Genomic DNA, 25,464 nt, shown 5'->3' with positions numbered 1-25,464 from the left:
TTAGCTACAGGTTTGATGATTGCATGTTGGGGAGAGTTAGGTGATGTGTGGACTGAATGTTTGCATCCCCTCAAAATCCATGTGTCGAAACCCCAACTCCCAGGGTGATGGTATTGGGAGGCGGGGCCTTTGGGAGGTGATTACTAGGATAAAATGAGGTCATGAGAGTAGAGCCCTCATGAATGGGATTAGTGCCCTTATAAAGGGCCCCAGATTGCTTGCTTCTCTCTGCTCTCTGGCCCATGAAGATAGTGGGAAGACAGCCATCTTTGAGCCATGAAGGCTATCCTATCCCAGATAGCCTCCAAAACTTAAGGAACATGCTGGTTGTTTAAGCCACCCGACCCATGGTAATTTGTTACAGCATCCCAGACTGACGAAGACAGTGGAGAATGCCTCTGAGTTTGACACTGATTGCCTGGAGAATGCTGAAACCCAGGGAAGTGGGCAGCACAGACGTTTAGTCATTTAATCCTGGCAACACGGTATGAGATAGAGTCTACATATTCCTCGCTATTTAAAAGGGAAGGAAAAAGAGGCACAAATAACAACAACAACAACAATAATTTTTCCAAGATTCACACAGAATCCCCTGGAGGCAGAGTGAGAATTTATACTCAGGCAGGCTGACCCCAGAGCCCCTGCTCATAACTACTAAGTCAGATCACCTTGCTTATGTGGTTCAATTTTTTTCAAGTGTGATATGAGTGTACTGTGTCCAGTAACTTATAATTTCAAAATAACTCACTGTGAGGGAATCATTAGTCGCAGGCATTGCAAACCACAGGAAGCTAGACATAAAAAAATAACTCGTTAGGGCAAGATAACCAATAATGTTTTTAAATATTATATTTGCTGAACCTTTGCAATAAAATGTGTATTTACAAATCTGTCTGGCTACAGAATAACTTCATAATCCTGAATGTGGCTGGTGGCTCCCATGGTGGACAGCACGGGCCTAGAGAATTTAAGTGACTTGTCCAGCCTCACTCAGGAAGCTCATGGTGGGATCAGAGCTATAGGCTGGGACTTTTCCTTCCTATGCAACAAGTCCCTCATGGAGGCTTAGAAGCTTCTCCTTTGGTGCCCAGCTGTCTATCCGTACTTATGACATCTTGTCAGGTGTCCCAGCCTGCTCCTGAACATCAGCCAGTGAACACTTCTGCTCTTTTCTGGCCAGGTAATACATTCTAGCAACTTCCATTGACTTCTTGGCATCAGTTCTTACCTGGAAGGGTAGTGGCAAGAGATGCAAATGTGTCCACATGACAGGCTTTTCATAAACATAGCAGGAGTGGTCAAGAGAAGAAAACGTCAGGAAGACGAGTGGAAGCAGGTCATTTAATATACCAAATGGGTACTTTCAATGTATGTTTGTGTTTCCAAGTCCAGGCTTGTTCTGCTTGTGCATTACAGGCCAATAAATCTGGAGACCATTTTGGGGCAAGAAATAGCGACTTTAATTTGGAAAGCCAGATAAGAAGATGGAAGTCTAATGTCCTGGAAAACCATCTCCCAAAGTCAGAATTCAGGCTCTTTTTATATTAAAAAGGGGAAGCAGGAATGCTTGGTTGTTGCAAACTTGGTTTATGAATTCTTTGTTGTTAGAATATTTTGTTCTTGCAGCTCTTCGCCTGGGTCAGATCCGTGTAAACCTCCAACAAACAAATGTTATTTTCTATTCTGTAACTTGTTATCTTTATATGAATGGAAAAGTGTTAATATCCTTTAAAGTCAGAGCCTTGAGAATAGGGTCTCCTGTATATTTCAGGCTCTAGGCAACATTGTTTTACAAAAGGTGCAGAACCAACAAGACTAAACCTAGGAAACAGGGCACAGGGTTAAAGTCAAAAGAACAGATCTAATATGGAGTCAGATTTGTTCTTTCCTATTTCAGTAGTGCCATGGAGAAGGCACTTTGGGCAGCTTGTTGTAGGGTCCTGGAGGCTTTCTCTCTTAGCCTCTGGGCGCCTCTATTGTAAACCCTTCATAGCTGTCTGGTCTGCTGGAAAACCACTCCAACTGTTTTGCACGGAAGATGTGTCCTGTTTATAACTCATCTCTACTCCTTGGAAAACAACTCAAGAAAAACTCAGTTGGTTTTCCACCAGCCCTGGGCAGGGGTGAGGGATAGCATGTTATTATTTTATAAAATAAAAATAAAAATAAAAATAATAAAAGAAGTCTTAAAACAGCACTGGGCACATAGGAGAGAGTCAATAAATGTTTCCTGGCTTAAATTAAAAGTGATGGCACAGTGATTCTATGGCTGCTGTATTTGCTGTGCTAGTTACTCCTTTGTTCCATTACAATTTTTTTTAACTGAAAAAGAAATACATGCATATGGTTAAAAAAATCTCAAACAGAGCACAAAAATACACAAGTGAAAGAAGTTTTCCCTCATCCCCTGTTCTTCCAGCCGTCCCTGGAGATGCCACTGTTTACTATCCTTTGTGTGCTTTTCCAGATATGTTATGCACATTCCCACCTATGTATGTAAATTCCTTTAAACTTTTACTTATTTTTAACTTAAAGGGGTTTAAATCTTCAAGTGCCTTCTGCCCGGGTAATAGAAAAGAACAAATCTGACTCCATACTAGATCTTTTCCTTTGACTTTAACTCTGTGCTCTGTCTCCTAGGCTTCATGTTTCTTGTGAAACAATGTTGCCTAGAGCCTGAAATATACAGGAGAGCCTATTCTGAAGGCTCTGACTTTTAAGGATATTTAACACTTTTCCATTCATATAAAGATAACAAGTTGCAGAATAGAAAATAACTTTTGTTTTGTTGGAGGTTTACAGAGATATGACCCAGGCAGATAGCTGCAAGAACAAAGGATTCTAACAAAAAAGAATTCCTACACCAAGAAGTTTACTACAACCAAGCACGTAGGAAAGGAGCCTGAATTCTGACTTGGGGAGATGGTTTTCCAGGACATTAGTTTGCCATCAAGGTCTACAAAAACTTGCTATTCCATGCCCCAACACCTAGTCTCTGAACCTATTGGCCTGTCCTGCACTGAGGAGAATGAATTTGGACTCGGTAACACTCTTATCTACCTAGCAAGCTGGGCACTGGAACTGAGGACAGCTTTCCCACACCCAGGGACCTACTGTGAGCCCTTGATGGTTCCACTAGGGTGGGGTGTGGTTTACTCAGGAGGTATGGGGACTATGCACTAACACTTAGGCAGTCTGCTCAGTCTGGGGCTCTGATCTTGTACTTCCCGCTCCCCGCCAGCCCAACAACTGGGACAGTGGAGCTAAGGCAGAGATAGTGCCTGCCTGTTTCCCAGCGTGTAAAAGGGGAATATGTACTCTTCCCAAGGTAGTTCTGAGCGACAACACCCGCGGGTGCTTGGGTCCCAGAGCAACAAGAAACCCAGCTCCGCGTGGGGCAACAGGTGTGATTCCCGTAGGGGTTCTGCAGAGGCCTCGGCTGGAGGGCTGGACCAGGGAGGTAAAATTTGAGCTGCGGGCCTTGAAGTGTTAGAGAAGGGTACAGAGGCAGGACTGCCGCCTGTTTCGGGGTGCCCCCAGATGTAAAGCTTTTTCTCTCCATCTCTGCTACTCCCCTCCCCCTCCAGATCCCTCCCTTCTCTGTGCACCTCCTGTCCATCTGTCTCCCTCCACTTTTCCCCTCCTCCCCTCCTCCTCCCATCTTCTCCCTCCCTCACTTCCCCAGCTTCTCTCACAGAACCCAGAGGCTCGCTGGCCCTCCTGCGCATGCGCAGTCAGTGCCAGCTGGACCGCGGGTTGGAAGCTCCAGCTCCGAGCAGGGGATCGGCCCCAAAGTCTTCTCAGCTCTGTCGCCCGGTAAGCCTTTAGCTCCTGCCCGGTGCCGGGGCCTCCGGCTGTGGAAGTGCAAGGTGGCGGGCTCACGGGAAGTGTTCAGGCGGCTGCGGGAGGGCGGTCCGCGTGTCACAGCCAGCGAGGGCGCGAGTCAGCGTGTGTTCAGCTAAATTGCTCAGGCCAGGCCCCTCTACACCGGCACCCCGGCCACAGCTGTCCAGGGCCAGGTGTGCACCTGCCGCCTCTCGCCCCAGCCGGGCTCCCCTCAGTCCACGGCTGGCGTCCCCTTCCCCTCTCCCGCCCGCGAATCCTCTCCTCCCGGGCTTCCTCTCCTTGGCCGCCGGCTCGTCCCTGACCCTGGGAGGGCTGTGTCCCGGGCGGGCGGGGTTTGCGGACCCGGACGGGGGCGGGCGGCTGGGGCTGGGGCTGGGGCTGGCCTCCGAGCGGGGCTGCAGCCCGCGTCCCCAACCCCCCGCTTTCCCTGCCCCGTGACCCCGGGGCTGCCCTCCTCTCCCTTTCCAGCTCCCTCAGGACTAGGTCAGCGGCGTGGGTGCTGCTCCCCGGGCTGAGAGCCTCAGGCTGTAAAGCCCAGCTTCTCCTGGTGGAGTCGGCAAAAGGGAGCGTCAGTGCTAAGGAAGCTTCAGTCTCCTCCCTCAGTGTTTCTGCCCCAGGCAAGTTCCTTGAACACTTTCAGGTGTTATGATGGCGGTGCCTGTTGATGTCACGTGTTTTTATAGTGAGAGGGATTACAGTGTTGAAAGCAGGGCTTGGTTCAGTTAAAAATGAGCTGAAGGCATGAGTCTGTGACATCCTCCAGGCTTCCCTCTCCCAGGGTGAAACGTGTGACTGTCGATTTTAGAAAGATAGTTACAGTCCCTAACTAGTCCAGCCCAGCTAGAGTGTGTTAACAGGAACAGCACCACCAGAGGCATTGGAGACCTAGGGACATTGCAGTCCTAAAGAGCTCTTGGCACAGTTTGGTTTGGTTTGGTTTTTTGTTTTTCTTTATTTGTGCGGCAGACTAGTTGTATAGAGGGGAAAATAATTGTCCAGAAATATTTTTTTCATATAACAGCTTTATTGTGATATTGTTCACATACCATGAATTCCATCCATTTAAATGGTACAATTCACCAGCTTTTAGCATATTCACAGTGCTGCAACCATTATTATTCCAGAATGTTTTCATCACTTCAGGAAGAACAGTGGAAATCAATGACCTATCCACCCTTCACCAGTGGTGGTTCTAAAGAAGTTTCTTGGCTGTTCCTGACCATAAATTAACTTGCTACATTCCATGAAACATCTGGTAGGAATTCTAATCAGAATTGCATTGAATCTGTCTATCAAAACAGGAAGAATTAATATCTTTATGACATAAATTTCTTCTAACCATGAATATATATGAGACCTTATCTTTTCATCTGTCCAGAGCCTGGCCCATGGGAAGTCCTCACTAATTTTTGGGCTTGTGAATGATGAGATTCTATACATTGTTAATTGCAAATGTAACCTTTCACAGAAGAGAAAAGTAACCTCAGTGAAGCCCAGTGAATCTCTGATGGTCAGAAAGGGTGATAGTCAGCGCTGGAGTGATCCAGTGGACTTGTTGCTTGCAGCCAGAATTCTCCACCACCTACAGCTATGGTGAGTACAGTGTTCTTTTATTTTTTTAATGACTTGCTCTTATTTTTCTAATTATTTTTTATTGAAGTGTAGTTAACTTATAATGTTAGTTTCAGGTGTACAGCAGAGATTCAGTTATAAACATATTCATATATATATACATATGTTTTAGATTGTTTTTAGTACAACTCATTACAATAACATGAATATAGTTCCCTGTGCTATATAGCAGGTCCTTGTCATTTATTTTATATTTATTAATGTGTATCTGTTAATCCCCCCTTTCCTGCCTGCTAAACACAGTTTATTTCTATGTCCATGAGTCCATTTCTAGCAGCACCATTTTTCCTAGTTAATGTATGCTTTTTGGCTGCTTTCAGTTTCAGTAATTCCATCTTATCTGTGGGCGTTTTTCTTCTGGTGGGCCTCTATGTGGTTTGCACACGTGGTAATAGAGATCTGTATTTGGGAGAACTCGAGGCCTTATGTAGTTCCTGGTACAGAGTGCCCACTGAGCTGATGCATGAACTTGGGAAAAAGCATAGTAAATTTTGGAATTTCCACTATGGTTGAGAATTCCAGGTTTCTATAACCTCTCTAGCCCACCTTAATGTTGGCTGCACCCATACTGGGTAATTTGGTGGAACTCCATGGTATGGTGATGTAGAGACAGGGCCTTGTATGCTTCTTATCTTTCCTTTTTCTAACACTCATTCTCCTGGGCCTCCCAGATCCTCCCACAGCAGTGCCCATGGCTGGCTTGGTGCTGCACTCAGGCAATATTTGTTAATAAGGCCCTTTCCTCATCTCTTCTGAGCCTCCGTTTCCTTCTCTGCACAATGAGACCATAGACTAGATAAGTCCTTTTCAGTTTCTTTTAAAGCCATGTTTCCTTTGAGAAACAGAAAATACAAATCTCTCCTCCCATTCCAACCCGTTAGATTTTGATATGTCCTCCAAGGAGTGACATAGTTCTTTGTGGAAAACTGATGTGATTGTGATTCCAAGTGGCACAGAAAAGACTCTTCAGAGATTTATTGCAGGGAAAGGGCAGGAAAGGGGCAGTATTTCACACTTTCTAGTGTGAGCAATGGAGCAGGGGATTGGGTTTAAATACGGTGTCTGATGTGGCCTCTCTCTAGTCTTGCACAATGTGATAAACCTCTCTCCCTCAGTTTCTTCATGTGTCAAGTTGGGGTGCTACTATTTTAGGGTTTTTGTGAAACATTATACACATAATCCATTTGTGTCTCAGTAGAAACAAGAGCTGCTAGGGAGTCAGTGATTTCTTTAAAAAAAAAATCTTGTCCATAGCACTCTGTCTGTGTGTATTTTGAAGTTCCTGGAGGGTGAGTGTTGAAACTAAAGTCCATCGTGGGACAGGTGGCCCATGGGTCTGTGTGCCGCAGATTGCCCCCTCCTCCCCAGTCCTCTTCCCCTCAGTCCAGGATGAAGTTCCCTAGTAGATTTACACACAGTTCTTGTGGAAATGGCTTTTCATTTTATTGTTTCACCAAGAAGGGCTGCCATCATTATCTCTGTGGTCAGGTTTTGCTGAACTGAAGGCTATGCAATTGGGGGTTTCTATTTAATAAAAAGAAAAAAAAATTACAAATACAAACTTAGACCTAGGGTGGTGACAGGGGCTCCTGGAAGTGGGGAACATTAGCTTTGTTAGCTTCAGGTGTAGTGGCCCCTGGCCACGAGGACCCATCCTCATGCTCTGAAGTTGGAGGGACCAGTGGGTTCAGTGGGAAATTTAACTGAGTGTATCTCATGGTCTAGGGATTGTCCTATTTGTGCTGTGTGTTCCTTATTTGAGACAGTGAGCTCATTTAACCTCAATAGCCTCTTTAAAAAATTAGACTTTTAATTTTGTGATGTAATGTAGATTCCCATGTAGTTGTAAGAGATAATATGGAGAGGGCCTATGGACCCTTTGCCCAATTTTCCTTAATGGCTCAATCTTGCAAATTTCGGGTACAATTCATTACTGACTCACTAACCCTTTGAGGTTTGTGTTATTGCCCTCATTTCTATTCATGATTAAACTGGGGTTTAGAGAAGCACACAGGCCTGCACAGTTCACCAACATGGTTAGTGTAGAGTCGGGTGAACGTGGGCTTGGGATTTCCAGGCAGTACCAATATGATGGTCTGTGGCAGGGAGCAGCATTCACTTTGCTTGTTTATTCATTCATTCAACAAACATTTATTGAGTAACCTCTGTGTATCAGATGCCTTCATAGGATTATCAGATTCTTCAGCAATACTGAGAATCAGGTAATGTTTTCTTTTTTTTAATCTGAGGAAATTAGCTCTGAGAGGTTATAATCCCCCCCAAATGTAATATAGCTCATAAAGGAGGGATAGTAAATTTGTACAGTCCCCCCTTTTTATGCAGGTTGTAACCTAGGCATTTTACATTTGCAAACTTCCATAATCCAGATGTATTCTTGTAAGGCAAGGATTTTTTTTTAATTGAAGTATAGTCAAGTTTACAATGTTGTGTCAAATGCAAGGTGTTTTTTGAATTTTGAGTTAAATAATATTTTTTGAGGAGGGTAATTAGGTTTGTTTATTTGTTTCACTTTTTAAAATGAGGTACTGGGGATTAAACACAGGACCTCGTACTTGCTAAGCACGTGCTCTACCACTGAACTGTACCCTCCTCCGCAAGACAAGTTATCTTATCCATTATTTTGCAGCTTAGGAGTTCAAATAAATTGGATAGAAATCCAGATGTTTTGATCCCACTGTGGTTCTTTTCTTTATATTCTGCTTAAAGGGGTGTGGAAAGCAGTTCATTTTTTCATTTCTTTATTCAGCAGTTTTGAGCACTGACTTTGCATCAGGGTTTGGCTAGGTGCTTGGAACAGAAAACAAGAAATGACCCTGCTCTGCAGGGGCAGGAAGCCTAGGCCAAAAGCTGGGTAATGTGATCCGACCTACGGTAGCCATGTGCAGACACTGAGGACAAACTGTACCCCCGGCTTTGCTTGGGCTCCCCTTGCCTTCTGGCTGGTACACACCAGGTCACCACAACCCAGAGGGGCCCACAGCCCACAGCAGAGTATGTATCTCAATCTCCTCTCCCCTCTCGGCAGGGGCTGCAACATGAGCATCCCTGACTACGTGCAGTGCGCTGAGAACGACCAGATTCTCCCCGTGGTGATCCAAGCCGTTGGGATCATCTCAGAGGAGAATTTCTTTTGCATCTATAAGCGAATTTCCTTGGTGAGCCAGATCAGCCCGTGCGGCTCCCAGTGGGCACTCTGTATGCACTACAGGCACCACTATGCACCCGAGAATGGGTGGAGAAACTTCCAGACCCACAGCAATGTAGTGGGCCTTGTCACCATTACCGATTGCCTCTCGGCCAAGGCTTTCGAGAAGCTCCACGTGCAGAGGAGCTGTATGGCACCTCGATAATGACTCTTAGCTCTTTGTCTTTGTGCTGCATGGGGAGGTGGCCGAGCAGACACGCACAGACGTGGCCTTCAATCTATGAGGACTGCAGGCTGGTGAAGAGGATCGAGGACTTCACTGAGTCACTCTTCATCATGCTCAAGTCCAAGTGGCTGGATAGGGCCCCCAACAAGTCTGGGGACAAGATCCACCTCCTCTGCACCTTGTTTGAGAAGGAGGACTTCATGGGACTGGACACAGTCAGCAGGTACGTCTATCTGGAGGCCCGGCCACCCTGGCTGTGTGCCGGATTGCTTCCCTACATCCAGGAAGGGATCAGCAAGGAAGAGGGCTGTCTTGTAGCCAAGGGTGGAGGGAGGTGCAGCCCGCCGGTTTACAGACATTCAAAAGTGAATCCGCCTTTGTTTCAGAGAGATCCTTTTAGGGTTAGTGTGGACACTTACTCCAGCTTTTCAGCCAGGACCCCTGGTGGGACACCTGGAGTTGCTGTCCAATAGAGTAGCCACAGCCACTGATGCTAGAAGCGCTGGGGAGGAGGCTGGTCTGAGCTGAGATGTGCTGTAGGACAAATGCACATCAGATACTGAGACTTATCTAGTAAAAGGAATGTAATCTACCTTGTTACTTTCTATATTGATTACATGTCAAAATGATAGTATTTTACATACAGTAGAATAAGTAAGATCTGTTCTTAAATCAGTTTCTAGTATTTGTTTTTTGTTTGTTTATTTATTTGTTTACTTTTTAAATGTGGCAACTGGGAAACTTTCTTTACATGGATCTCATTTCATTACTGTTGGGCAGCCTGTCCTGGGACAGTCTCATCCCTTTGCTTATAGATGAGATGCTGAATCCCGAGATGCAGAACGAGGCTCTGGTTGAGCTGGGGATGGAGCCGGTGTCTCCTGCCTCCCAGGCCCAGCACCTGCACGGCTCAGGCCCTCTCTTCATGCTAGACAGTCACCATGCCAGGTTAGGACATCAGTAACACCGCCAGGGACTTCCGAATGAACTCCTTATGCAGGAAAATGCATGTCATGGAGTATGGGACAGAGCAGGGAAAGGTTCATCTTCACTTTGTCCCTGTGATTATGTCAAAGGACTCACTTTTCCTTGAAAGTGCAGACGAGCTCTTCTGGGCTACCTACCCCTCACCTTCTGCTCTGTTTCCCCTTGTGTCCATCGTGCTGTCCCTCCGGCAGGAGAGGTTGAGATGCCTTTGCCGAGAGGTGGTCCCCCTTTGCTGCGGAGAGTGAGGGAAGTTGTGTCCCCCCGGCCTACGGCCTCAGGCCTTCAGTCTGGAGAGGGCTCATGGCGGTCTCATTGGTGACGGTCGGAGCTCCTAGCACATGCAGCCGGGTCAGCTGTGGAGGCGGTGATCTGTGATTCTTGAACTTACCTAAGATCAGATCCTAATTTCTGGTTGTTGGTCAGTTGGAGGAGAAGATGCCAGAGAATTGATAAAAAGAAAGTCCAGACCAGCCCTGTGAGTGAGAGGCACAGGGGACCCGAGTCCCACCTGCGTGTGGTGCCTGGCGAACTCTGGATGAATTTTCAGTTCCTCCCCGGACATTCTTCTATGGCTTAAGGAAGGGGCAAGAAATGTCGTGGCCATGATCTGTACTTGTCCTCGCAGGGCCCTGTGATCTACATGCCTGCACTCCCCTTCTGCTCCTTGGAGATGAGGTGGCAGGTTTAGGAGCCTGGGCACTGCTGAAGGCACAGCTGCCAGCACCAGGCTACACCGAGACTGGCTCCGTTCACCTCACCTGTCACCTCCTGCTGAGCCCCCAGGCATTAGTCCAGGTAGGTGCATCGGTGCAACGTAAGCAGGGACCAACTTCTCCCCCTTGACAGACTGCTTCGTGAGCAGTGGAAGCCTGGAGCATGCCCCAGCCCCCTGGCCAGTGCCTCCTCTATTGTCATAGGAGGCACTGGTGACATTTTTGCTCAGCAACTGCTTGTCTCTGAGTCTGTAGACCCACCGGAGAATGCCAGCTTGTTTTTGCCTTTTCAAGTCTGTCCTTGGATTTGACAAAGTAGTTGGATGTGTGCTTAGTCCATAGTGTTTGACACTGTCACCATTGTTTACCCAGAACCTCGTGTACCAGGCATGGTTCTCGGCATCAAAATACAGCAACACATTAAACCTCCCTCCTGGTGGGTCTGTCTGTTTTGATACAATAAGCGCCCAGCCAGCATCTGAACGTCAGTGAGATATCGCGGCCAGTGAGCTCGGGTCAAGCACGTTCTTCTCCAGTTACTTTTACTCCATTGTTCCTTTTACTATTCCACAGTCATTAATTTATAAAACAATGTTTGGTGCAGGAGCAGAGCCTTATCCTCTCCTGCTACTCTTGGTGGGAGTGAGTAAAACTGTCCAGCCTGAAATGCGACCACATTTTGTAGCTCAAAACCTGCCTAGACGCATGTAGGTGGAGTTTTGGTTTGGGGCTCTTACCACGTTGATGTCCCCTGGCAGCGCCGCTCCCCACAGGACCCTGCCTTCCCTGGAGCATGAGGTGAGGGTGGGTCTCACCGTCCCCACGTCCCTGTCCTCATCACACTCACGTAAGATCTTGTACAGGCTGTCAAAGTCATTTTTGTTCTTGTGTGTTTCTAATTTTCACTTGTTCCTCTTTTCCTTTTTCTCTTGTACTGCCCTGTGAGCATGTTGTTGCGTCTGAAAAGGTGGGCTGTGCACACCCTGCATTGGAAATAGCTAGATCGCCCTCCGTGCTGTCTCCATCGCTTTAAAAAGCAAAAACTTAACAGCTGCCTTGATCCATGTATTATCCTAGTCATCTTTTTATTTTCTAATTTTTTGGAATATTTGCTTTGTTAGTACATCACCCACTTGTGTTTGATACCTGTTAAAATCCTTGCTTTTAGGAACCTGTTTGGTCTTCCTCATATTTGGTGACAAATGAGCCCTTATTAAATTTGTTTGTTTTGAAGAAGTGAGATGCGAATTGATTTAGGAGGCTGCTTAGGGATTCTTTTCATGGAGTATTTAAACTTGGAATGTCAAAGTCTGCAGCACCTTGCTCGATTCCTGCTTTTACACAAAAGTGCTCAGCACGCGGTTCCTGGCTGTTGCTGTGTGACGTGCGTGATGGCGCTTCCTGGCCGGCGGTCACTGGTGAGGAAGTGGCCGGCTCGGGGGTGATCAGGTGCAGGGGACGCTGTTGGAGGAAGCAGTCATTTTTTTTTTTTTGTTGTATTCAACTTCCCCGTGCCATTTACTTTAGTTTGCCTTCATAAAGGGGCAGTATCAGGTCTAAAATCCATGCCACTCTTTTGTTCCCTGTACGAGGCTGTTTTTTCTGAGTATCAGGACAACTTGGCCTTCTCCGAAGAGGCTGACTCACCTGGATCTGGTGGACAAACGGACCGCTAAAGGGGACCGTATGTTCCAGTCTGCTTCATCCAGTGGGCATTCAGAGCCTGGTCTGTGTTTTGCCTCAGCAGCTGTGCAGGCCTCCCTGTACCGGCCTTTACTTTTAACCCACGTTGGCAGTAAATGGCTGACTCTGTGTCTGTTGCAGCTGACGTCCACCACTGACGGCCGTGTCGTTAGTTTTCGATAGTGAGACCCCAACACCCCAGTCAGCTGTGAAGGGAGATGCTTTGGCCGACCTAGGACCTTGTATTCTCACCCCTACCATGGTTCATCTCACCCGGGGGAAGGGTTTGGCCACCACCATCATGCTGACCATGAGGCCTTGTTCCTCCTTTCATGCTCTGGTCCAAATGTCAACACTGCGTTTTTCACTGACTTGGTCTCGCTTGAGACAGGCCAGAATTTCTGAAATAGTCCATCACATTCTGGGTGGGGAACAGAACAGAAGTAAGTGTTGCAAGTAGAAGGAGTCTAGGCTGTCCGGGTTGGCAAATGCAGGCTGGGATCTGTGATGGCTGGGCTGTGCCCTGGACAGTGGCCTTTCCCGTGGCTCCTGAGAGCCCAGGGGTCAGAGTGAGAACAGCCTTCCCTGGGTTCCTCCATCCTCTTCTGCTCACTGGCAGGTTTGTCTGCTAATTAGGAGCTCCCCCAGACCTCAGGTCCTTCAAAGCTCAGACCATGGACGAAACTTGAGTCCTTTCTCCTGGGCCTCCTTTGTGAGAATCCAGTGACTTCTGAGGTGACCAGCGGCAGGAGATGCCTCCTCCTCCAGGGAGCACCCTTCGGAGGACTGTGACTCACTGCACCATGCTGTGAGCTTGTGGGGTTACGGCCATGGTCCCTGCAGAAGCAGACTTGAGATGGGCTTAGCAACGGAAATAACAGGACTCATTCCAGACCAGGGCTTGGGGGAGGGAACAGCGGATATTGAATGTGACCTCAAACATCTAGGTGGGTGCTGGTTCTGTTAGTTAAATGAGGAGTCTGGGAGGTACCTGTCAGGAATCGAATTCCAGAGTAAATGGTGGACATGAGGCATTTTTAAGATGCCATTTGTCATCCAAGTGAGGACTTCAAAGAGGCACTCGGGTCTATGAGCTTGGGGCTCAGGTGAAGGTGCCGGACTAGAGATACACGTTGGGATTCGTCCTTCTTAGTTGGAGTTCACAGCCTTACATGTGGTTTAGCTCTTCTCAAGAGGTGCAGACTGAGGCTGAGGGAGGGCAGGGCTGTGCCTCGGTTGGAGGAAAGCCCAGACAATGCAGCTTTGGTGTGTCAGTCAGCGGCGTTTGGGATTTTCAGAGCAATGCCATTTATGCTTAAGGGGCCGGGTGTTGGGCAGGGCCAGCCAGGATGAAATCTAAAGGGAGGGTCATGGCCACGTGTGTGTCTTGGGAAGATGCAAAGGCTGCAGGGTCCGGGAGGGGAGACTCCTCAGAAGCTGGAGTTGGAGTGGGGAGGGGGGAGAAGGTAGTCACACTTACCTTTGACGGTGGGAAGGAGGCCTAGGGAGTCCCCACCCTACCGGACTCTCTTTCCCATGAACAGAAGGCAATCAGACAGAGGATCTGAGATGAAAAGGGATGGGTGCTGTGAGGGGAGCCAACCTGGAGAATGGTGCTTGGACAGTTCTGGAATAGTCTCCCTGCAAAATAGAGTTAAAAAAAAACACAAGCTCTAAAGAATATTGACAGTAACTGAGGAGGAGGCAGTTTTTCTGGCCTCCTAAGGGTAAGTCATGTATACGAGGATACACAGAAGAATCGGGCAGTCTCTTGCAGCGGCTTGATCCTTACCAGAGGCAACAGTGCAAGTTTAAAGTGGGAGAAGGGCAGCGGAGGGAAACTAGACAGGCCCCGTGTCAGGTACCAGTCAGCCGCCCTATTTGCGTGTTGCATTCACATCCATGCCTCCCAGGTGGTCGGTGGCAGCCGCCTTTTGCAGATTGGGAAGCCTTCTCAGAGGGGTTAAGGAATTGGTCCATTTAGCGGCTAGTAAATGCTGTAGCAGGATTCAAGCAGGGCCTTCTCAGACTTAAAGGGCATGTTTTCTCTACTAATTCCGGTACCTCCCTGTTGTAACTGGAATGGTGAAGTGGGTCAGTTTTGGAGCCTTTCAGAAAAAGTGCAATTTAAGTGCCTCAGGACTGTTTCACAAAGCTCAGTGTTCTTTGATTGTTCAGAAGCACCGCAGTGCTTTACGCCCCACAGATGTAAGGTCTTACTCCTTTGACGATGACGTGGTTGCAAATTACGTACAGGTGCAAAACCAGACTTAGCAGCTTCTGAAGGGAAACTCTCCAGTTCTTCCTTGATCCTCTGTATTCGGCGGGATGTAACCTGCTGCAGCGTAAGCCTGAGCTCTCCGTATGGATTGAGGGTTTGATAACCAATGTTAACATAAAACTGTCAGATGGAGAAAATCGACGTTGGCAATTTATTTTTGGGTTTCGTTATACAAGGTGCACTATCGGTTAATGGCCCATATAACGTATGAAATTGAGTACAGAACATTGCATTTCTTACTTTCTACTTAGAACTGTGTTCCATTGTAAGGTTGTCTGCTTTGAAAATTCAGCTCAGCCACTAGGGCTCCTGTCAGTGTGTTTGTGTGATTGCATTTACACAGTGCATGTAATCTGGGCTTCCTCAACCCCAAACACTCCAGTGCAGAATCATGGGCTGTAGCAATCACTTAGTTATACAAATACTTCTGAAACTATATGATTCAAAAAAAAAAAAAAAAAAAAAGGAGAGAGAGAGATTGCCTTTATCAAAGTTCCTTTGGAATTAAACTGCAAACTGTTGTTGAGCAGTTCTGGCTTCCTTTATATATGAATATATACATTTCTTTGCATGTAACTTGGTTTTTGGACTAGAACACCAAGCTCTTGCTTTCCATGAGCCACAAAAATCATAGCCAAATGACACACGTATGAAACATTTTATTCATTTTTTCTGAGAAAGAATCCTTAAATTTGGAACTTGGGCTGTGATTTTGCTTTTAGCTCTTCCCTACCCTCTTGTCGTCTCACTCCTATTTCCCATGTGGCCTCCAAGATGTCATGGTCTCAAAGGAGTGGGTGGACAAACACCATTTGGTCGCCATGCAGTGCTGCTCTAAAGGAAGCCCAGCCAAGAGCTAAAGGACATTATCAGAGAGGACTTCCTGGAAGAAATGGGCTCTACATTCAGTTGTGAGTACATAGTAAGTGTCAGCCAGGAGAAGGCATCAAGAAGGTGGCTCAGGTGACAGGAGCAGCCCGGGCAGAGGCCTGGAGGCTTGTGAGGTGGGAACTCAGGGAGTGTGCCTTGTGTGGCCCAGGGTGGAGGGTGCCCCTGCTTGGGAGGACACTGGAGATGGCCTTGGGTGGAGGGCTTTGGATAAGTTTGGGTTTTACTAAAACTGACCCAGGAGGCAGTGAAGGGTGTCAGCAGGAAGTGACCCTCAGGAAAGGTACTTCTGGTTTTGCATCTGATATTCTACAGAAAGAAGGGCCGGGATGGGCGAAAGCAGGTAAGTCTCTCCCTTTGAGACCCACCCCGTCATTCATTTATTCATAACATGCACACTTCTGAGTGTCTAGGGGAGAGTGGACCCACATTAATAAGCAAAATTTATTAGCATCTTGGGAGCTTAGTAGTGTCAGAAGTTGACTTAGCCTAGAATGTTCTAGGAACAGAGGAACAAAGTGCGGAGGTTGGAGGGAGGGAAGGCTTCCTTGAGAAATAGTCAAGATGAGCCTGGAGGCAAGTGGGAAGTAGGAGCAAGTCAGGGGTCCCCTGAGGTCACTGGGGACCTGGGTACTGAGGTGAGGCTGGGCGAGCATGGTCAGGGTCAGGGTCAGGGTCAGGTGTAGGGCTAGAACTCTACCAGTGAGCCTCTGAAGGGTTTGAAGTGGGGGTTGAGGTAATCAAATTTGTGCTTTGGGAAGGCTGCCTTGGCTCTGTGTGTGTGTGTGTGTGTGTAGCGGGGAAGAGGGGGAGGTTGCCACCAACTGGGGGGGTCATTAGAAGACCGTTCACAGGCTGGGAGGCGACCAGTGGGAGAGGGGCATCGGGGTTGCTTGGGGATGGCAGGGGCAGTGTGGATGCCAGATTTTGTTATGGGGAGGGCTTGTTAGCGGGGCCTCCCTAGCGGCACCTTGTGGCTGGAAGAAAACAGATGGAGGTCGCCAGGTGGACTTTCCTCTTCTCTCCTTCCCTGCCTTGCCTGATGATCTTAGCTCAGCCAACATTTGGAACAGAAGAGCTAAGTTCTAGGGTAGCCCAGGACTTTGTTGAGCTCGTTCGAGTGAGATCTGATAGGACATAAGTTTGTGTTCACATCTGCATGTTCACTTAGCTAGAAACGTCCCATCTTTTGGATTTCCATAGGGGTTTTTATTCTTGATAAAGATTGCTTTCTTGATGAGAGGAAATTTAATACAGCTGTTGTTTTTCTCAAAAAGAAATCATATCTTTTAAGAAATTTAATATTCAAAAGAATCGGAATATTTAAAAATGATAAAGTAAGGTTTTGGTGTAGTTTCTTTGGTTTCTGAGTTAATATGGAGTTAGAGCCTTTGCATTACTTAATAGCACATCCTTGTCAGTATTTAAAGAGATGTTAGTTGAGCGCCACAGGCCCCACCTCTCAAAGCATCGTTAAAGTTTGCTCTGAAATAGTGAAGTCATACAGTTCTTGTTTGCAGAAGCCAAACAGTTGGTTTATAATATGCAACATAGCTCCCTTTATAAAATAAAAATAGGATCAACATTAAGAAAGTGGAAGATAATTGATTTTTTTTAAAGCTGAAACAAAAACTTTCTTGTGCTAATGTTGCAACTGGAAATTTTGAAAAGAAAAATCCTTCTGTAATATCATCTACGTGGAATACATATATACCTTCACGTTTGAAAAGTAACTGCACAGTGGTTTTTGAAGTCAGGAGAATTCCACCTCAGATACTGGCAGTGATGGTAGCTGGTTTTCAAAGGAAGAGCCTAAATTTGCCTTCTTAGCTTTTTTTTTTTTTTTTTTTTTTTTTTGTAGTGAGCGGGTTGAGTAGTGCTTTGCCAGTATGATTTTGGGGCAATTTGGGGGCAGATATCATGCACCAGCAGTGAGATATTTCCATGCATTTTACTTTCTTGACATCAACAGGGCACATGTTGGGTTTATACCTGCAGGCTGGGATGCTGCAGGACTCCCTAATCCATCCCCATTATGTCCTGGAGCTGCTCCGGTCAATGAATGATTTTCTGTGGCTTGGAGGTAAGGTGGTCTGATGCAGATGACCAGATGTGTAGTTAAAGTGCTATTACTTGAAATAAGAGAAACCAAGAAACATGGCTCTAAAAATACAGGATGACGGAGGAGAACTGGCTGAGCTACTTGCAGTGGGGCGTCTTCTCAGGTGACTCCCTCCCCGTGATTCCTGCCAATATCTGCCTCAACCCTGCACGGTAGTCCTGCCGAAGCAAGCATGCACTTTGCTCAGAAACTCACTGAATTTCCTTGTGCCTCTGTTTGTTGCCTCTTTTTTTTAAAGCACATCTTGCCCTTTGTTTAATGCCATCCCTGCTAGTCACCTCTTACACTCATTCTTCTGGACCTCGTCCATACGTAGCTGCTGAATGGATGAACAGAATGTAGTATCTCCATGTAGTGGAACATTATTCAGACGTAAGAGTGAATAAAAAAGAAAAAAAAATTAAGGGGAAGATGAAAAAGGCCACCTGTTCTGGGAAGTCCACCCTGACTGCTCAACCTGCCCTTTTCCCTTTGAAACCCAACCCCTTATGCTCCACTCTACTCTTTTTGATAGTACTTACCACCTTCTAATAAACTTTAACGTTTTCAAAAAAAAAAAAAAAAAAACAGAGAGAGATGCTGATACCACTTCAACATGGATGAGCCTTGATAACAGCATGTTAAGTGAAAGGAACCACAGACGGCCACATATTGTTGATTTCAGTGATCTGAAATGCTCAGAATAGGCACATGCAGAGGCGGAGAGCAGGTGATGGTTGCAAAGGGCTGGGTGGAGGGGTGTTAGGGAGTGACTCTTAGTGACAGGGGTGTTCTTCTGGGGTGATGGTGTTCTGGAAATAGATGGTGATGAGGGCTGCAAAACCGTGAGTGTGCAGAAGACTGCTGAGCGCTGTCTCTGGGAGTGCCTGTTGTTGGGGCCGCTTTATTTTGTTCTCACCCTGCGATGTGAAGTGTCATCTTCTGCTATGGCCTTTCTATTCCTGTGAGTGGTGAGGCTCAGAGACTTTGCAGAGTCATGTTTCTTTTTTCCCCCTTGCTGAGTGTAGGCAAAAAAGGTTTAAGCCTGAGAAAGTGCTCCATCTGCAGAAATGTCTTTCAGTTTTGCATGGTGTAAAAATCTTGAGAGCTTTTTAATCATTGAGGACAGCCTGTGGGGGGAAACAGCCCATGAAGCCTGGGTGACACTGGGAAGAGCCGCGCTTCCATCCCTGACAGGGGTGGGGATTTCACCCCCGTTCAGGCAGTGAAGGGCCCAGACCCATGAGCGGAGTTGACAATCATGAATATTTACGTGTATCCGCTGCTTCATCTTGGATATTAATTTCAAGCTGAGTCAGTTTGTGGCGGCAGCCTCATCCTACATCAGGAATTTATAGTATCTGCTCTTTGAGGTGAAGACCAGGCAGACTTGATTATTTAACAGTCTCCCTTGAATTGATATCTCAGTGTGAGCTGGTGTTGAGATGAGTTAAGGCCGTGGGACCCAAGGCCACGATCAGAGCATGTTTGTAGTATGCAGTAAATAATTGCTCCACGCATGCGTCAATTATATAAGATTTAGAACAAAGAAAATAGAAGTACGCATGTGCTAGAGATATTCCGTAAGCCTGATGAACAAAGAAACTCAGACCGCGCATGTGCTGACAGAAAACAGATAAAAGCAGGACAGGTGCATCATAGGGTGCACCTCCCTGTGGCAATAAAGTGTTGTTAACCCCATGGATTCTCCGGCTGAAGTCTGTCCAGCAGTATGGCAACTCCTCGTGCATTTTTTCGTTTGGGCCGCTCACCTCCTAGAACCCCACATCAGCCTCCCTCGGCTGACACTTGGCGTAGTTGGCAGGATGAGGTGAGTGCCCCTTCTGAACCCCCTGCCCCTGACGGGGATGCTCTGGTGGATGCAAAGTGGCCCCCTACCTCTATATGATACCCGGTGGCAGCCTATTTGCTGACGTGGGCTCAACCTGAGGTTTGGGACACAGTGGCGCCCCAGCCAGATGATGTTCGGAGGGCGTTGGAGCTGTTAGAAAATAATGTCCCATTAGCCCACCAAGAGGCAGCCGGGAGGGTGGCCTGGATGTTCTTTTCTGTTTTACGGCATGCTAGCCAAGACATGAGAGGTTTACAGATGCAAGAGGAGCTTAAGCAGAGACCCAGCACAGCAGAAAGATGTCTGCATGGTCCTAGCTCCGCCGCCTCTGAGAGCAGCTATGCCTATGTAATTCCGGTCCCACTGCCCCTGGGAGCATCCAGATGATGAGCTCCTTACAGCTCGAATAAAAGATTTGATTTTGGCTAATGGCCCAACGGGAACATTTGGGACTATGGCGGCGCTACTAGCACCGTATGTAGACCACCCCATTCATGAAGTAACTGAGGCTCTGGCTCGTCTGGGGGACATAGAGGTGCGCTGAAAGGGGGTACATGCTGCCAAGACTCAAGGTGAGTCCAAGATCCCCTCCTCCTGTGCAGTGACACAGAAAGGGAAGTCCACACCAAGGAGGAAAAAGGGGAATGCTCCAATTTTAGGAGGGCCCCAAAAGCTAGATCGCTGGCAGATATGGTGTGATTTACTGGCAGCTGGCCTGGACCATGTAAAATTAGATGGCCAGCCATTGGAGGTGCTGATGGCCTTATGGAAGAAATTATGGCCTGAGCAACAATATACTCCATTGCCAACCTCCCATCAGGCCCAAGAGGTGGCCTTTGCTGATTTCCTCCCAGACTAGGAGGAAGGCCAAGGTGTTCAGGATGTGGGGCACCCCGATGACCGGAGGCCACATGTTTAGCTGACTATTCACTGGTCCCCCATGAATAAACAGCGAGTGCTGGCACTAGTAGACACAGGAGCTGAAATTACATTGGTGCATGGAAATCCGGAGCGTTTTCAGGGACCATGGGTTGATATAGAAGGATATGGAAACAAGCAAATGTGTGTTAAACGAGTGACTCTGATTTTGGGCATTGGCCGTCTGTCCCCTGCTGCATATGAAGTGCATATATCCCCAGTAGCTGAATACATTTTGGGGATAGACATTTTGCAAGGATTGCAAATACAGACGACTCAAGGGGAATTTCGCCTGAGAGTCCATATGGTGAAAACAGTTATACGGGGGCATCCTCATCATGCACCTTTGATTTTGCCACGGGCCACAAGAGTGGTGAATGTCTGGCAATATCGATTGCCCGGAGGCCATGAGGAAATAGGACAGACTATTCTGAAGCTTGAGGAAGCCGGTATAATTCGGGCTACGCATAGCCCATATAACTCTCCAGCATGGCCGGTGCGGAAGCCAGACGGCTCCTGGAGGATGACAATGGACTATCGGGAACTGAATAAAGTCACTCCCCCCATGCATGCAGCTGTGCCGAATATAACAGATTTGATGGACCGACTGTCCCATGAACTGGGTACTTGTCACTATGTGGTTGACCTGGCTAATGCATTCTTCTCGATAGACATAGCCCCTGAGAGCCAAGAACAGTTTGCCTTCACCTGGGAAGGCAGACAATGGACATTTGTTGTGTTTCCGCAGGGATATCTGCACAGCCCTACACTGTGTCATGGCCTGGTGGCCCAGGACCTGGCTACCTGGAGCAAACCGGATACCGTTCGCTTGTTCCATTATATTGATGACATAATGCTAACCTCTGATTCTCTTTCAGATTTGGAAACCAGTGCCACAGCGCTGCGAGAAGCCCTGGTGGGCTGGGGGTGGGCCATGAACGAGGACAAAGTGCAAGGACCTGGATATTCTGTCAAATTCTTGGGTGTTGTCTGGTCGGGTAAGACAAAAATGCTGCCTGAAGCAGTAATAGACAAAATCCAAGCATATTCCCGTCCTGAAACAGTTAAACAGTTACAGACTTATTTGGGTCTTCTGGGATACTGGCGGGTGTTTATTCCTCATTTGGCCCAAATAGCCAAACCCCTGTATAAACTGATTAAAAAGGGAGAAATCTGGAACTGGTCTGATGAGACCGAATGTGCATTTGTTGAAACTAAGAGGGCAGTGGCCCAAGCGCAAGCACTGCACACTATAGATCCAGACATCCCTTTCTGTTTGACAGTCCATGTGGACAGTGATGGATATGGCTGGGGCTTATGGCAGAAACATGGGCAGTAGAAAGTGCCCATAGGATTCTGGTCTCAGTTGTGGAAAGGGGCTAAATGTCATTATTCTCTGATTGAGAAACAGTTGCTAGCGACTTATGCATCCTTGATTGTCACTGAACCCCTGACGGGGAGGCAAGAGGTCCAAGTGCAGACCACATACCCTATTGCAGGATGGGTACAGACATGGGCAAAGCAATCCCGATCAGGAACTGCCCAAACCCCAACTCTGACGAAGTGGGGTGTTTATTTGGAACAGAGAGCCAGTACACCGCTAGCCCCTTGGCTGCAGGGTTGCAGCAGTTTTTAGGGCCTGTGAGATTTGTTGCGCCTGATGTACAGACCCTCCCACAACAAGGGGTGGACCCTGTCCCCAGTCCCTTTCGTGAAGGGAAAGGGCCACCCCCGGGAACTGCTTGGTATACTGATGGATCTTGTAAGGGCAGTCCGCCCACTTGGGTTGCAGTAGAACTGCACCCTGCCACTGAAGCCTTCTGGTATGAGACCTGAGAAGGCCAATCCAGCCAATGGGCTGAGTTACGGGCAGTATGGCTGGTGTTGATGAATGAACCTAGCCCCTTGCATATATGTACAGATAGTTGGGCCGTATATCGAGGCCTTACATTGTGGATACCCCAATGGGCCCTGCAAGACTGGATGATTGGGCATCGGCCCCTGTGGGGACAACAGATGTGGAAACAGTTATGGGACAAAGGCCAAGAAGGCCACCATACTGTTTACCATGTACCAGGGCACCGCCCAGCCCTGGCACCGGGCAATGATGCTGCTGACGCGCTAGCCCAACTCCGTCCTGTACAAGCTATGGTCCCAGGACCCGATATAGGTCCGTGGCTCCATAAGAAACTTGGTCATGTTGGCTCATACACAATGAGGCAGGTAGCCGACCGGTGGGGCCTGCACCTGAGCCACAGTGAAGCCAAAGATGCCGTGCGGCAATGTCCATGGTGTGCTAAGCACCACCCACACCGGCGGCGATGGCCCCAACAGATGGGGAAGATTGAACGGGGAATTCAGCCATTGCAGGTATGGCAAATAGATTACGTAGGCCCCTTTGCTCTGAGTACGGGCTTGCGGTACCTGCTGACAGCGGTAGACACCGCTACTGGCCTAAGTTTTGCTCACCATGTGCCCCGAGCTACACAAGACTCTACTATTAGAGCACTGGAAGTTTTACGGGCCTTCTATGGGACTCCCTTAGAAATACAAAGTGATAGAGGGACCCCTTTCACTGCCCAACAGACCCAGGAATGGGCCAAGGAAAATGATATTAACTGGATATTGCATGTGCCTTACCGTCCTCAAGCAGCAGGAATGATTGAACGGTACAATGGTCTATTAAAGGACAAACTGAGGGCTCTCAAACCACAAGGGCGAGGCTGGAACAATGTCTTGCCTCAGGCGGTACATCTTTTGAATGAACAACCTCGCCATACAGGTATGAGCCCACTGGAAAAGTTATTGCAAGGGACTATTCGGAGGCTCAGAATTGGGCCTATGCAGGATGCCTCCGATGTCTCAATAGTGGGGCATGCGTTAATATTACGCGCCCCCAGGGTGTTGAACTCAGGAAAACAGGACACCTGGACATGGAAGAATCAGGTCCAGACTGAAGGCCCCTGGCTAGCCCTTTTGGAACCATGGGGCAGTGGGCTAGAGAAAGCCCTGCAGGTAACCCCACGAGTGGGGGAATGGCCTTTTGATGTGCAGGTTATTCTAGGGAAAACAGGAGTGTCCCTACTTAAAGGAGCAGAAGCCCTACAGCTTTGGGCAATTCCACTGATAGCTCCTGAAGCTCTCCCAGAGTGTAACCAACCTAGTGTGGGCGGGTTGATGTGGTACCACCGCCCAGGGCGAACAGCCCTTCCTGCCACTGTACTCTCACAGGATGAGAAAATGGCTTGCATCCTCCCAGAAGGGAGAGATTTGCCAATCATAGTGTCCACCTCTGCTCTGTCCTTCCATCCAGGGTAACAGCAAATACCATGTTCTCCTGGGCACACACTTTCGCTTGAGTCCACAACGTCTCTCACTGTTGGGTCTGTACTGAACTTCCTGTAGACGCAGGAGATAGACTGCCATGGCACCTCCACCCCGCGTCCAGAGCTAATTGGAGCACCTTGATTCGATGGAATGCCAACAGGACAGAGAGATCGCCCTGGGACTTGCGGCGGAACACTATTGAAGAAATACTCCGACATGAGCGGAGCAATACCCCCCCTAATTGGAAGGACTGTATGGAATGGGTGGGGATGGATGAATAATGTTCATGTGAAAGTGAGGAACTTAAGCCCCCTCTGTATTGAGCAGCGGTTTGAACACGAGGCTCCAAACCACACAATGGGGTGGCTCCCAGAAGAGCTGTGTGCCAAAATTACTTATAATGTAAATGCCTCCACCTGGTGGGATGGACGACCTCTAATTGGCACAAAACCCACTGATTTCCTGCCACCAGGGTATCTGTGGGTATATGGCATCCACGGATGGTCTTATCTCCCAGATAAATGGACAGGGCACTGTACTTGGGGGTAGAGCTTACTTGCCCGGACATATCCGGCCCACTTTGACAGAGCACCCCACAAATTGGGACCCACTGCACACCCGGTGGCACCGGGGGAAGCGTGCAGCTTGATGGTTTTATCCCATGGCCCTGTTCCTGCCTGGTGCTGGGACCATCAGTGTTGAATTTCAGGTAGAAGTTTTAGCTCAGCACATATCAGCTGTACTGAATGTTACTAGAAGAGCTATAGAGGAATAGTTAGACAAGACTACCCAGATGCGAAAGGTAGTCTTACAAAATAGAATGGCATTAGATATTCTCACTGCAAACCAGGGTGGCACATGTGCTATGTTACATATTGAATGTTGTATCTATATACCAGATCACCAGAAGGAAGTAGCTAAGGCACTGCATGAAATAGATCAGGAATTGGATCGCATAGATCATATAACTCAAGACCCCCTCAAGAATTGGTGGTCATCCTTGACGTCCTCCTGGAAATGGAGCCTAACTCTCCTGGCTATTGTTGCTGTCTGTGTATTGGTAGGATGCTGTACTCTATATTGTTGTTGTGGCCTTTGGGCACAATGCTCCGCTCTATGGGTTAGGGTTCCCACGACCTAGGGGGTGGAATGTGAGCTGGTGTTGAGATGAGTTAAGGCCGTGGGACCCAAGGCCACGATCGGAGCATTGAGATGAGTTATAGCCGTGGGACCCAAGGCCACGATCAGAGCATGTTTGTAGTATGCAGTAAATAATTGCTCCACGCATGCGTCAATTATATAAGATTTAGAACAAAGAAAATAGAAGTACGCATGTGCTAGAGATATTCTGTAAGCCTGATGAACAAAGAAACTCAGACCGCGCATGTGCTGACAGAAAACAGATAAAAGCAGGACAGGTGCATCATAGGGTGCACCTCCCTGTGGCAATAAAGTGTTGTTAACCCCATGGATTCTCCGGCTGAAGTCTGTCCAGCAGTATGGCAACTCCTCGTGCATTTTTTCGTTTGGGCCGCTCACCTCCTAGAACCCCACATCAGCCTCCCTCGGCTGACACTCAGATTCCTTTGTCAAAAGCAAAACAGCAGAAATACAGACGTCCTTTAATGCCGATGTGACCTGGAACGGGTTTAGTCTCAGTGCCTCACTGGCCTTATCTGCGGGTGGGGAAGATGATAACAGTGCTTCCCTCAGAGGGGCTGGGGAAGGGGGGAGTGAGAAGCACAAATGTAGGACTTACACGTGATGCTCATGAATGACCGAATTTAATGCTCTCAGCCTGGTGAGGCCTCAGGGGCAGAGATGTCAGAACAGAGCAGTCCTAG

The 25,464-nt window shown here is 47.8% G+C and overlaps 1 pseudogene; it reads left to right on the top strand.

The window, feature by feature from the left end:
- The first annotated feature begins 8,250 nt into the window (after positions 1-8,250).
- On the top strand, positions 8,251-25,296 carry LOC135321177 (trafficking protein particle complex subunit 9-like; annotated as a pseudogene).
- Positions 25,297-25,464: the final 168 nt, after the last annotated feature.

This window comes from Camelus dromedarius, chromosome 1 (assembly GCF_036321535.1).
Source record: "Camelus dromedarius isolate mCamDro1 chromosome 1, mCamDro1.pat, whole genome shotgun sequence".
In the NCBI taxonomy this organism is placed as follows: domain Eukaryota; kingdom Metazoa; phylum Chordata; class Mammalia; order Artiodactyla; family Camelidae; genus Camelus; species Camelus dromedarius.
The sequence above is the reverse complement of the archived record's forward strand: the minus strand, read 5'-3'. Positions and strand labels throughout refer to the sequence as shown.